Genomic DNA, 12,485 nt, shown 5'->3' with positions numbered 1-12,485 from the left:
TTGCCATTAACTTCAATGGAATCAGGATTTCGCCCCCTATGTAGATCTCTCAAGATGTAAGAGGAACAACAAAGATGCTTTTTTTCTTTTTTGCCTTAGATTATCCATTCCCTTTAGATGTGTTCTTCTAATTAGATTCCTGCAATTCCCACCCCCTATGTCCTCAATGCCACAACACTCTCAGGGCTCACTTTCTTTTTCTCAACTCTAATATATATATATCTCAAGGTAGAAATAGTATACCAAGCACGTACCATGTTCCTGGGAACAATCTGGATCCCACAGGATACAAAATGAATCACAGGAAAAATGCAGTTTCTAAAAATCCTTAATGGCTATGATAATGTATATTTTTCTTATGTATTTATATTATACATACACACACATGCATAAACAATCATTTAGTTTTGTTAATGCATTATTAAACATGCACCAAGCCAAATAAGAGTCATATCCTAATAGTTTAGATAATCATTCATCATGAAACCACTAGCAGAACTCTTTATAATGAAAATGTTAGATGCATACATGATTAAATTATCTAGAGAAGTGGCTAATGTTCGACCATGTGGGTACATTAAGAAAGCAGGGCTACAACACAGACCCAGAAGAAAAACCATTAAGAACATTTCTATCTCAGAGAAATTGTAAAAGCTAAAAATAATATTTTTAATAATAAAAAGCTGCAGTATATGGTTCCAGGAAATTGTATTGAATCAATCCAATCTGTGTTGTGCTGCACTTTAAAGCCCTATATAAAAGAAAACAAACAAAAACACACAACTATGAAAGAGTCTCTCCAATGCATCAGACAGAAGACAAAGGAAACTGAAATTCAGCTGTGTGTGTCTGATAGAAGAGAATGAAAAGATTGCAAGATTACGTATGAGCGGTCACATCCTCACTAATAACAATGGGTAAAATCTTTGACAAAAAGCATGACAGAAACAGAAACGATAAGCTAACAATGGCACAACGAAACAATGACTGCCAGGAATATCTGGTTTTACCAATGCATAACACCAAATAGTTGAGTCACTAGTTTCTTAATAAGAGAGACTATGTGTTAATCTAGAAAAGAGAACTGAATAGTGCTGAAAACCAAAACTTCCAAATCTGCAAGGATTTGGTTAGATATGGGAGTTGCTAACTACAGGGGGCCAAAGTCTCAACCAATAGCTTCCCTGAAATCAGTAGACATACACCAGTTTAGATCACTTGAGGGGTTGCCCTAAGTAATTTTATGTACTGTCAAAAGAAAACATAAGGTAGGTTTGGAAAAGTAATGTTTGAAGGAGCACTGTTGAGAGTGACCTATTTTTTCATAGAATGTACTGCTTCAGTGTAATTCTTTGTGTGACCGCGTGCTCTTTAGGGTCTCAGACAGACCACAGGGAAGGTTGGAGTATGGTACAAGAAGTTCACACAGTTTGAGGCAGCTTCCCACACCCATTTAAGGCAGAGGTTCCCTGAAACTATCTTTGTAGGCCCCCTTCAGGTCCCTCCCAGGCAGCCCAACCTGGGCCAATACTCCTTTTATAAACAAGCAAAGAAAAATGGTCCCAAAACAAACTCAGCAGTCCTGAGACAGGCCTACCTTCCTCTGATGGGGCTCTGGTACTCTGCAGTCTCTGCAGAGATCCTGGGCTAGTCCTTTCCCTCAAGGAGCAAAGGATAGAAGATCTGCTCTCTACCCTGGTCAGCCAGGAACTGGGCTGTCCTTACCTCCCTTTTTAACTATCTCTTCATTACCAGACAGCCAGTGAAGGCACAGCAGGGTGGGATTGAGTGGGCCCGCAGCAGCTCATTAACCCTCGTTAGCTCAGTGTGGGGTTGGTACACCTCATCACACTGTATATCATTTGTAAGAGAATGCTTCATTGCTCTATTTTCTTTACAATCTATAGAATAAGATTCCAGGATTGTTACCTGTCTGTGTGTCACTGGAAGCCTATTACGTGTGTTGAGTCAGTGTGAAGCAATGGAAACAGCTACAAACATGTTTGTGGGCTTTTTTTTTGTTTAAAATATCACTACGTTCAAACATCACTGGAATTGCAGCCTGTTATTGTCTAATTTTTAAGTTCTCAGCCATTTTGACTTTATGAATTACACTCATACAGTAGCAAGATATGTAGCTATGCTATGCCAAAAGTTCTAGATCTCAGAGGTAATTCAACCAATCACCACCCTTACTCTACAGCTAATCTACATGCAACAATTTCATTGGTTGTAGGAGAGAGACTGCACACGTGGATTACTTGGCCTAACTGCCCAAGTTCTTCAAAAGCACCCACAAAACAACCAGAACATGCAATAACCCCAAACATACAGAGCCCCTCACCTTAGCTCACCCCCTTCATTTGCCACCCACACAAATCAACACAAACATCTCCCAGCACAACACACACACGCACTTGCCTGCCCTCCCTCATACTTACCATAAAACAATAACTTGAGCCCAAAGCCATGGGTCATCACTAATTTTATAATAAATTTACATATATACCCTCATCCTGGGGCATCCCTGGGTCCTAGAGGGTGGTGAAGTCCACTCATTCTCCTCCATCAGTGGCTCTGTGACACCCACCTTCCCCTGGACCAATCAGCTATGGGTTCTTTGTATACATTCTCTCCTTCCCTTGGATGGCAACAGAGATGCTGCATCTCCTAGAGCTGCTGGAGCTGACTCCCTGCAGCTAACTCTCTTCCTTAGAATACTGCCTATCCTGGCTCAGCGCATGTGTCTGGGCAGACCCAGCCATGTTCAAGCTATCCTGGGCCTGCATTTTTGTCACTCAAGCATGATTGAGAGTCTCTTGGCCCAGGAATTACTTCCCCTTTTCCTGGGCCCAGGCCCATCCGGTGGGGTCCATGTCTAAGGCACCTGAGTTAGTCAGAATAATGGAGTTCTGGAGTCAGTCTCCTTTCTGAAGCCTGCTGACAGACTCCCTGCTCCGTGTTGCCAGACAAACGTACTTCATTAATTTTCCCAGTCGCTGCTTATCTAGCTCCTATGTGAGCTATTCGTACCGCCTACCAAATGGCAGAGGGACTACACACCTAAAATTCCAGTAGCCCAGAACTCAGGGAACTCCCCTCTCCTGCGCGCGTGCACACACACACACACACACGTTGGATGTCACAGGGAGAACATTTCTATCAGGCAACAGTTGCCTTTTTGAGCTTCCAAGATGTTCCTCTAAACCAGAGGTGGGCAAACTACGGCCTGCGGGCCCATCCTGCCCGGCCCTTGAGCTCCCGGTTAGGGAGGCTAGCCCCTCCCCTGCTGTCCCCTGCCCCTGCAGCCTCAGCTCACCGTGCCGCCCCCGCTCTGGATGGTGGGGCTGTGAACTCCTGCCAGGCAGTGTGGTGGTGTGGCTGGCTCTGGCCGGGCGGCGCGGCTGCCAGTCCTGTTAAGGGGGCGGGGAACAGGGGGGTTGGACAAAGGGCAGGAGGGTCCGGGGGGCAGTCAGGGAACAGGGGAGGTTGGATAGGTGTGGGAGTCCCGGGGAGCCTGTCAGGGGGTGGGAGGGTGGATAGGGGTCAGGGAAGTCAGGGGACAGGGAGCAGGGAGGGTTGGATAGGGGGTGGGGTCGGGGGTGGTTAGGGGTGAGGGGTCCCAGGAGGGGGCGGTCAGGGGACAAGGAGCAGGGAGGGTTGGATGGGTGGAGGGTTCTGAGGGGGTCAGTCAGGGGGCAGGAAGTGGGAGGGGGCGGATAGGGGGCAGGGGCCAGGCTGTTTGTGGAGGTACAGCCTTCCCTACCTGGCCCTCCATACAGTTTTGGAACCCCGATGTGGCCCTCAGGCCAACAAGTTTGCCCACCCCTGCTCTAAAGAGTGAGAAAAAGACTGATTTTAAAAACCTATGGAAAATGTTCCAGATTCCTTTTAAATATATGAGAAAAAAGTACTGGGACAAGTTCTTCCCTGACAGAACTCCACTGAAGACAATGGAATGACACCAGAATTTCATTTGGCCCACTGTGTCTATACAAAAACTCAACAACCGGATGATGAACAAAGAGTCACTGAAGTAAATATACTGATCTATCAAGAAGGATCAAAGACAGAAAATAAAAGGGTTATAAATGCTTAGAAGAGGCAGAAAGCAAAAGTAATACCAAGAAAACCCACCCCAAATTCACAGGGGAAAAAAGACAATGGCATGATAAAACACAGCCACAGCGCCTGTCTCCCTTTGATAACCGCTAGGCACTAGCCAGGAGAATGGAGCAATGCTACCATAAACAGGGGAGATGAAAAACTGAATGGGGGAAAAATCATATCTGGGGGTATGTCTATGCAAGGCGCTAGGAGTGATATTCCCCAGCTCCCTCAGACATACACTAGCGCGCTAAAAATAGCAGTGTCACCAGGACAGCGACAAGCAGCAACGTGGGCTAGCTGTACCAAGTTTGTACCCACGGGGTTTGGGAGGGTTTGCCTGTGCCGCTGCTCCCTGTGCTACCTCATTTTCTGGTCTGGGCATGGGTTACAATGGCACAGGGAGACAAAGCAGGAGGAGGTGTCATTTTTCAGACACAGGCAATTATCCGTCATGCTGATCTCACTTGGGATCTCCTCAGCTGATAGGGACTTTGCAATTACACAGACAGCTTGAACCTGACAGTACAGTTTTGTAGCGCTAGACATCAGCACAATCAGCTGGGTTCCACTTCTTCTACAACTGGAAGTGGGTAGGAGCAGCATGAAGATATTGGGTCCGGGGACTGGAATGAATCATCTGAATGACCCTCCTTAAAAATCCACAGGCAGATCATGTGCACAGTGGTTCAATCAAGAGGAGAAGCTAAGAGGTTGTGAAATACATTCAACAGCTCTGCACACTTGGCATGATGGTGGGGTGAGGAGTCATGAAGGCTACCAAAAGGCTTACATGGATACACATATACCAATGTTTTTCCTGGGGAGCAATGATTGAGTATGAGAGAGACCATGAGGCTCACAGATTAGATTACCCACTCTGAACATCTGGCCCAATATTTTGACTTCAACAGAGCTACGCCAATTTGCACCAGCTGAGGATCTGGTCCATTATCTTCTGGGCTGGTTTAGATAGGGAAGTTATACTGGTATAAAGTAGTATGTGAATTTAAAGCACTATAGTTAAATGCCTTGTGGCCTATTCAAAGGCCAACCTGCCTCAGTGATGGCAGCTCACAGTTCATTCCTCACTTCTCAAACCAGCCAAGCTCAGAGAATTACAATAGCAGTGCACACAGCCATGCAGGCACCAACCATCTGATCCAATGCCTGGAATGTTTTTGCCTTGTCCCAGGCCAAACTGCACCCAGCCCTTAGAGGGATGTTTGCCATAATGTAGAACTGTTGATTTGGAGGGGTGAGAAGAGAGGTAGTGAGCTGCAGAAATGGGGTAATCTTGAAGATGGTCTCAAACCCACAAAGAAAAAGGAGATGTTCTTTCCCCCTTCCTACTAAATAAAATGTAGTGGAATAAAATTGATCCCAGGACGAATAAGGTAGAGGAAAAAATTAACCTATATATGACAAAACAATACAAAAGCAATGAAGCGATTTATTGAAGTGTATAAAAACCTTGGGATGGCATTAAAAAACATGGATAAAAACTGAGCGCAGGAATAAAAATTGAAGAGGATAAAACACAAAGTGAGAGCAGATGCTAGGGAAGCAATTTTTTTCACTGTAAGAAACAGAAACATGAAGAACAGCCCGCACCATGGCAAGGTTGTTGATGCAAGAGCGTGTAACCTTTTGAGACCGATGGCACAAACGGGAAAGTGTTACATGCACAAAAGGAAAGCTCCTCTCCTAAATACTATGCATCCAGCAATGGCATGCAGCTTTTTCACCCTCAGAGTGGAACATGTTATTTCCCAAAGGTTAAGAGACCACAGTCAATCCTTAGGGGTGGATTCTCAGCACTGTTCTGTTCCCTTCATGGCACCCAGGTGGCACTAAGGGAGCAGAACCACCCACAGGCAAGCACTCCCCACCCCCCGCATGCTTGAAGTTGGCATAGCTAATTCCTGTACTTTCCCTCCAAAGCCACTGGCACAAGGAATGTGTCAGAGATGGGGAATGGCTGGAGCATGCGCTAAACTGTACTGGGGCTGGGGTAGAGAATCAGGGGGAGCAGTAACTGGTTGTGGGTTCTCATAGGTTTATAGAATCCAAGGCCAGAAGGGACCATTGTGATCATCTGACCCATCAGATTCTCTCCTCTTTCCCTGCCCCCCTCTCCTGGTTGGCTGTTTGTGGGGGCATCCTTTGCTGGGTGTTTCCCTAGGCTCATAGTGCAACCTCCCTATCTGTGATGCAGCAGACAGCCAGTGGGGGAGCTGGTGAGCAGCGGGAGCAGGGATGGGACAACAGCAGCTCAAACCACAGCCAACTCCTAGCAGAGCTGCTCTTGCAGCCGCAGAGGAAAAAGGGGGAAGCGGTAGGGGACGCAGTGCCTCTACCTCATCCCTATAGTGAAGGGGATGATTCAAGCACCTCATTTGAAAACTGCTGCTGTGCACAGCTAAGGGAAACACATTTTCCATTCATAACAAAAAACACATTTGGAAAGGTTCGAGATCACTGATATTCACTCTGTGTACATTTATATAATTCATTACACACTGTATGTACCTTACCTGGATTTATAATAAAGTTTCCATCAATGTCTCTGGGTGCTAGAGTATAAAAGCAATTAAAACATACCATGTCAGTAACACAGATCTACATAATGAAGTGCCTTACAACTCATATAGCACTTGCCTGCTAAAATCATCATCACCACCATACACTGTAACCATCTAAAAACCCTCAGTGCTTCCTCCCCAAAGGCTCAAAGAGAAAAGATGGACTTACAGCTTGTTAAGAAAATTAACAAATTCAGTCTTTGGTGGATCAAACTGCAGATTTGAGGGCCCCTTTTAGAAAATGCCCTCCTGGGAATCTGTGTCATTTAAACTATGAAGTCTCCAGCTTGAACGGACCTGCTGCTTGCAACTGCAGTGGTACGACCCAATGAGAAGAGGCAATTTTCTCAGGTAACCAGAATCCAAATCACTGAGGGTCTTATAAGTCAAAAGCATCATCTGAAATAATGCACAGGCAGCCAGCGCAGACCATGGAGCACTGATTGGCATTATAGGTGCTCTAGGCGTGACACTCCACTGAACAAGCAGTCTCAGCAGTCTAGCCTTGTGGCAATAAAGACATGGAACCACATAGCCAAGCGAATCTCTCACAATGTACAGATGGTAAGAAAAGTATTCCTGGCCACAGCTGCTACCTGAGCATCCCAGATCTAGCTAGGTTCCTAAACTGCTAACCTATGTTGCAAATTGCAGCCTCACTCCCTCAGTCAAGGGCACTGGTACAATTCTCACCAACTCTCCTGGGTGCTTCCCTCAAACTAACAGTATTACATACACCTCAGTCATGACCTAGTCAGCCAGCCCCCGATCGTCTGCAAATACTAAGTCACTGGTGCTGCAGCAAGAGACAGGCCACAGAAGACAGAAATGTAGAGATGGGCATCAAGAGCATTCTGCAGACACCACAGACCCCAGGCCCTGTTCTCCATGATCTTGCACCTTGCATATCCATTCACACCTTTGCAAAGTGAGTGCACAATGCTATCATTTGGATTTGGTAGCATTTTATACTCACTTTGCACAGGTGCAAAAGACTGCATCAGATGCAAGGCAGTGGAAAATTAGGCCTTGTGTCATCAGTTTAGTAGCTCTCCCAGAGCTCTGAAATACATATTGAATAAGAGGGAAGACAGGACAAAAAACCCATTGTACTCCTCTGACACAGAGGCCCCTTGGCAAAGGGTCCCCTGTCCTTTGCAAACAACTCTCATGTCAGGCCTGACAAACTCATTATACCAAACACATGTCTGGAAGGATATTTATCCAGAAGGGATAACATGTATTGTAAAGTATCTACAGAAAGCTCATCTCTTATCAAGACTCAATCATTGTGAGATTCATCTACAGGTAATATTTAAGGAAAAACATAGCTATATTGAAAGTATGCTTTAAGGTCTGTGACAAAGTTCCTCCTCTGCCTTGGTGGGTTCCTGCACTTATTGGCGGATTTGCTTGCCTCAGAGATTCACAGCAGCCCTCAGTTTGGCCACTTTTGCTAGTGGCTCAGACCTGCCGTTCACTCAGCTAACCTCATCACTGGCCAGCATGGGGAAAAGGAAGGAGAACAATCCCCTCAGTCTCTGCTGATCCACCTAGTGGGTGGGGGACAGGCCAGGGACCTTCCCCTCTGGTAGGACCCACAGTCCAGGTCAACTCCTCCTGTATCCAATAGGGAGTTGGGGGGATGGGGGAACCCGGGACCACCCTCTACTCCGGGTTCCAGCCCAGGGCCCTGTGGATCACAGATGTCTATAGTGTTTTGCATAACACCTGTGTGACAGCTACAGCTCCCTGGGCTACTTCCCCACGGCCTCCTCCCAACCAGGGGCGGCTCTACCAATTTTGCCGCCCCAAGCAGTCGCCGCCGAATTGCCGCCACCACAACAGCAGCGGAGCTGCTGCCAAATTGCCACCACGGGACGTGGACTGCTGCCCCATTCTAATTGCCACCCTAAGCACCTGCTTGGAAAGCTGGTGCCTGGAGCCGGCCCTGCTCCCAACACCTTCTGTATCCTCACCACAGGACCTTCTTCCTGATGGCAGATAGCGTTTGTACTATTCAGTCCTCCAGCACCACGCCCTCTCGCTCCAGCTCCTTGCGCGCCCCTCACTGACTGAAGTGAGGTCCTTTTTAAACCAGATGCCCTGATTAGCCTGCCTTAATTGATTCTAGCAGCTTCTTAATTGGCTCCAGGTGTCCTAATTAACCTGTCTGCCTTAATTGGTTCCAGCAAATTCCTGATTGTTCTGGAACTGCCCCTGTTACCTTACCCAGGGAAAAGGGACCAGCTTAACCTGGGGCTAATATATCTGCCTTCTATCACTCTCCTGTAGCCATCTGGCCCGACCCTGTCACAGGTCTTAGAGTAAAAGTTAGTTTCCAGGGGCTAATGTCTCGGGGATGGCCCATTGAAGCAGGAGGGACTTGTCACCCTTGCTGGTTATGCGATGCAAGGCTCAGTTGTCTAGCCTTGCTCCATCCCAATACTATCAATGAAAAACCATTGGAGACAACTGCAAACAATCGAAGCCACTTGGAAGTAAAAAGGAACATTACAACAGACCGGGGATCACCCTGTCTTTGAACAAAAACAAGACTGTTTCAGTATAACATAGAGGAGGGACAGGCACTCTGGATCATTTGCTGAGGCAATATATTGTGGAGTGGGGGAAGGGGTGTTTTCATGAACATTTGGATCAAGGTTTCTGTAAACCAGCCAGACTGAACAGACTGAACTTTGGGGGGGAAAACCTACTTTATTAAATAGGAAAGGTAACTAATATGTGTAGGCCCTAGTTTGCATTTTATGATTTTGTATTGTACTGTAACCATTTGTTTCCATCACTCTATCTTGTTTCTAATTGAATCTCTAGTCTTCCTTAAATAAACCTTCTTTTGTTTTGTTACAAGTGCTGTTTGTTGTACGGGAGCGGTGGTTTAATGTAGAACTAGTAAACTGCGGTACACTGCTTCTTTAGATGCACAAGAGCTGGGATTTCTGTGAGTAGGGTGACCAGATGTCCCATTTTTGGGGACTTTTTCTTATGTAGGCGCCTATTATCCCCCACCCTGTCGCGTTTTTCCACAGTTACTATCTGGTCACCCTATCTGTGAGTAGCCAGTGTCAGGGGCTGGGTATCACAGAGCACACTGCAAAGGGACTTGCAACTAGAGCTTACCTATTGCTAACCTGCAAGGCAAAGACAGGACTGGCCTACCCCGGAGGAGAGAGCTTGGCTAACAGGCGGGTGGCTTTAGGGGGCTAACTTCCAGCCACCATGGGCAAGGCTTCCTCTCACTAGAGGCAGGAGGAAACAAGGTGACTCACATTGGTGGATAACCCAAGAACCATCACTACCCCACCATAGAGAGTGTTCATGGAATACGAGCAACTGCACAAAGTTGCCCTCTGAAAACCTCCCACAAAGAAAGGAAAGGAGCCACTCAAGAGCAACTCATCTCTCCCCACTGGCACATGTCACGTCACGACCAAAAGAGGCAGTTGATAAATTTAAAGGATCAGCTTATCTTCAACCCAGGTTTTATATACCACTCCAATCACTTTGGTATTTGAGCCCTTTACAAGAAAATTAGCACAACGTTTGCAATGGAGGAGAAGGCTATCTGGGTTTTTGCAGAGGGATAGGTTGCTGTGTGGAGATGAGTTTTGCATTTGCACCTGAGAGCTATGAACAAGTCATAAAAGTTGTTTCAGGAATAGTTTGATTAAGCCATTAAAAGTAGCAATGATTGAATCTAATTAACTTTGATATCCTGGGTCTGTGTAGGGAGTCATACCACAAGGTAGCATTGTTCTGTGACATCAAACTTTTTAGGCTGGAATATTGTTATTTAAAAATGGAAAGGCATAATGTTATATTGATTTTTTTAACTGACTGATTTTAACAAATTCCAGTTTCTGATAAAGCTTCTTTACATAGTCAGGTCCTGAAAGTTTATATTGTTTTCAACATAGAAAAGATAAATTATTGATGTTTTTCTGTTGCTTGGATGATATTTGTAAGGATCTTTTTTAACCATAGAAGAAATTGGCTAACAGACTACAAAGGGCAACAGTCAAGCTGTCTATGCACAAAGTATTGTCAACTGGGGGAAAAAGAGAAATATATTTTTCATCCTATCAATTTCTTTCAGTTGCACTAGGTGTTTACTTGTAGCTGTAGGAGTTACACATTTTTCAGATAGAAAAGCAATTGTTAAGTTGTCCCTTTGATGACGCTGATTCAGCCAGATACTTAAAGCATATGCCTAACTCAAAGCATGTGAGTTGCCCCATTGACTTTAGTGGAACTACTCAGGTGCTTCAGGTTAGACACGTCTTCAAGTACTTTGCTGAATAGGACCCAAAGTTAGTAACTGTCTAAAGGGAAAAGTTAGATCTTTGCAATCCACAGAAGTAGGTCTAGGACTGATTAAGAACACCATAGGCTTGGTCTACACCTACAACTCAGGTCGACCTAGCTACATTGCTCAGGGTTATGACAAATTTCACACCCTGTGCGATGTAATTAGGTTGACCCAACCCACACTGTAGGTGCAGCTAGGTCAACAGAAGAATTCTTCAATCAACCTGATTTACTACCTCTTGGGTGGGTGTATTTACTCTAGAGATGAAAGAGCCCCTTCTGCCGCTGTAGTGTCTACACTGCAGTCCTGCCACAGAGCGTGTAGTGTACATACCTGTAGAGTCAAAGGATCTTATCACAATGCGAGACAGAAGCAACAAAACAGAGCAAAAAAGCGACAGAATGGTAAAAGATTTTATTCAGGCCAAAAAGCATATAATCCTTTTTAAAACATGGAAATCCAACCCAAGGGAGACTAACAAAACAAACCTTAACAGGGAAAATGTGAACCAGAGATTAAGAAGGCTGTATATCAAAAATAGAAAGACTGATTTTTCCCCCCTCTCCATTCCTGCCCAGGCATGTCTTTCTCTAGATGAAATATGGAAAATGACTTGTTTAAAAAATAATAGGAGGCCTACATGGAGTCCATTAAAACCACCAGCAGAAAAGGAGAAAAAAATTACACAAGATAAGGTTATTTCAGAAAATTGTGATTTTTTTGCATTGATTATCAGAAATAATGATGAAACACCTACTTCGGGATTACCCTTTCCAGATGAGGAAGAATAAGGCATTGTCAGAGAAACAGGTATAAAAATAATCTTGTAAAATTAAATGACAATAAATACACTATTTCTGTGGGTAAACTAACTACATGATGAGGTCTAAAAACTGTTCACTGGGGGTGAAATCTTGGCCTTATTGACTTGACTGGGACCAAAATTTTATTGTGGTATTCTGGGGAAGGGGAGGGAAGGATAATTTCTGTGCACAGTTCCAGATCGACAGCCCTGAAAACATATATCCCCTGTTTATCCACAGAATAGGTATAGCATAAGCAATAGCCACACAAGCCTTCATCACAATAAGTCACCAGCGTACCTCATCCCTGATGCAGAGGGACCACAAGCTGGAATGAGAGTTCAGTGTCTACAACAATTTGATCCTTGGTTTACCTACAAAAATGGCTAACAAAGTCAACTAGTGCCATTTGCAATGGCATGTTTGGTGTGGACAGCCACTAAGAAAGTATTAATTCATTCTGCTTAGACTGCTGAAAAGCTCTTAGCTGGCTGTATAAAGTACAATCATATGCAGCCTTAGCCACATTTCAGCTTACTGACTGACTCGATATTCTACTGCTAATTCTTTGAGCCATCCAGCCCCCTAAATGACAAGATATGAATGATGTCTTTTTTTAGACAGATCAGATGTCATGTATTTCCGTAAATTCCTTAAGAA

General features: G+C 45.0%; 1 protein-coding gene across 14 annotated transcripts in view; it reads right to left on the bottom strand.

Moving 5' to 3' along the window:
* Positions 1 to 12,485, bottom strand: part of TBXAS1 (thromboxane A synthase 1) — a 323,500-nt gene that overhangs the window by 184,255 nt on the left and 126,760 nt on the right. Inside the window, exon 1 of one of the 14 annotated variants that reach the window (XM_043541668.1) lies at positions 8,672 to 8,695. The exons of the other annotated variants lie outside the window; for them this stretch is intronic. The gene's annotated coding sequence lies outside the window, so the exon portion shown is untranslated. Of the gene's footprint in view, positions 1 to 8,671; positions 8,696 to 12,485 lie in introns of those variants that run through there. 14 annotated transcript variants of the gene reach the window in all.

The sequence above is a fragment of the Chelonia mydas genome, chromosome 1 (assembly GCF_015237465.2).
Source record: "Chelonia mydas isolate rCheMyd1 chromosome 1, rCheMyd1.pri.v2, whole genome shotgun sequence".
In the NCBI taxonomy this organism is placed as follows: Eukaryota; Metazoa; Chordata; order Testudines; family Cheloniidae; genus Chelonia; species Chelonia mydas.
This window is presented reverse-complemented; position numbering and strand designations above follow the sequence as displayed.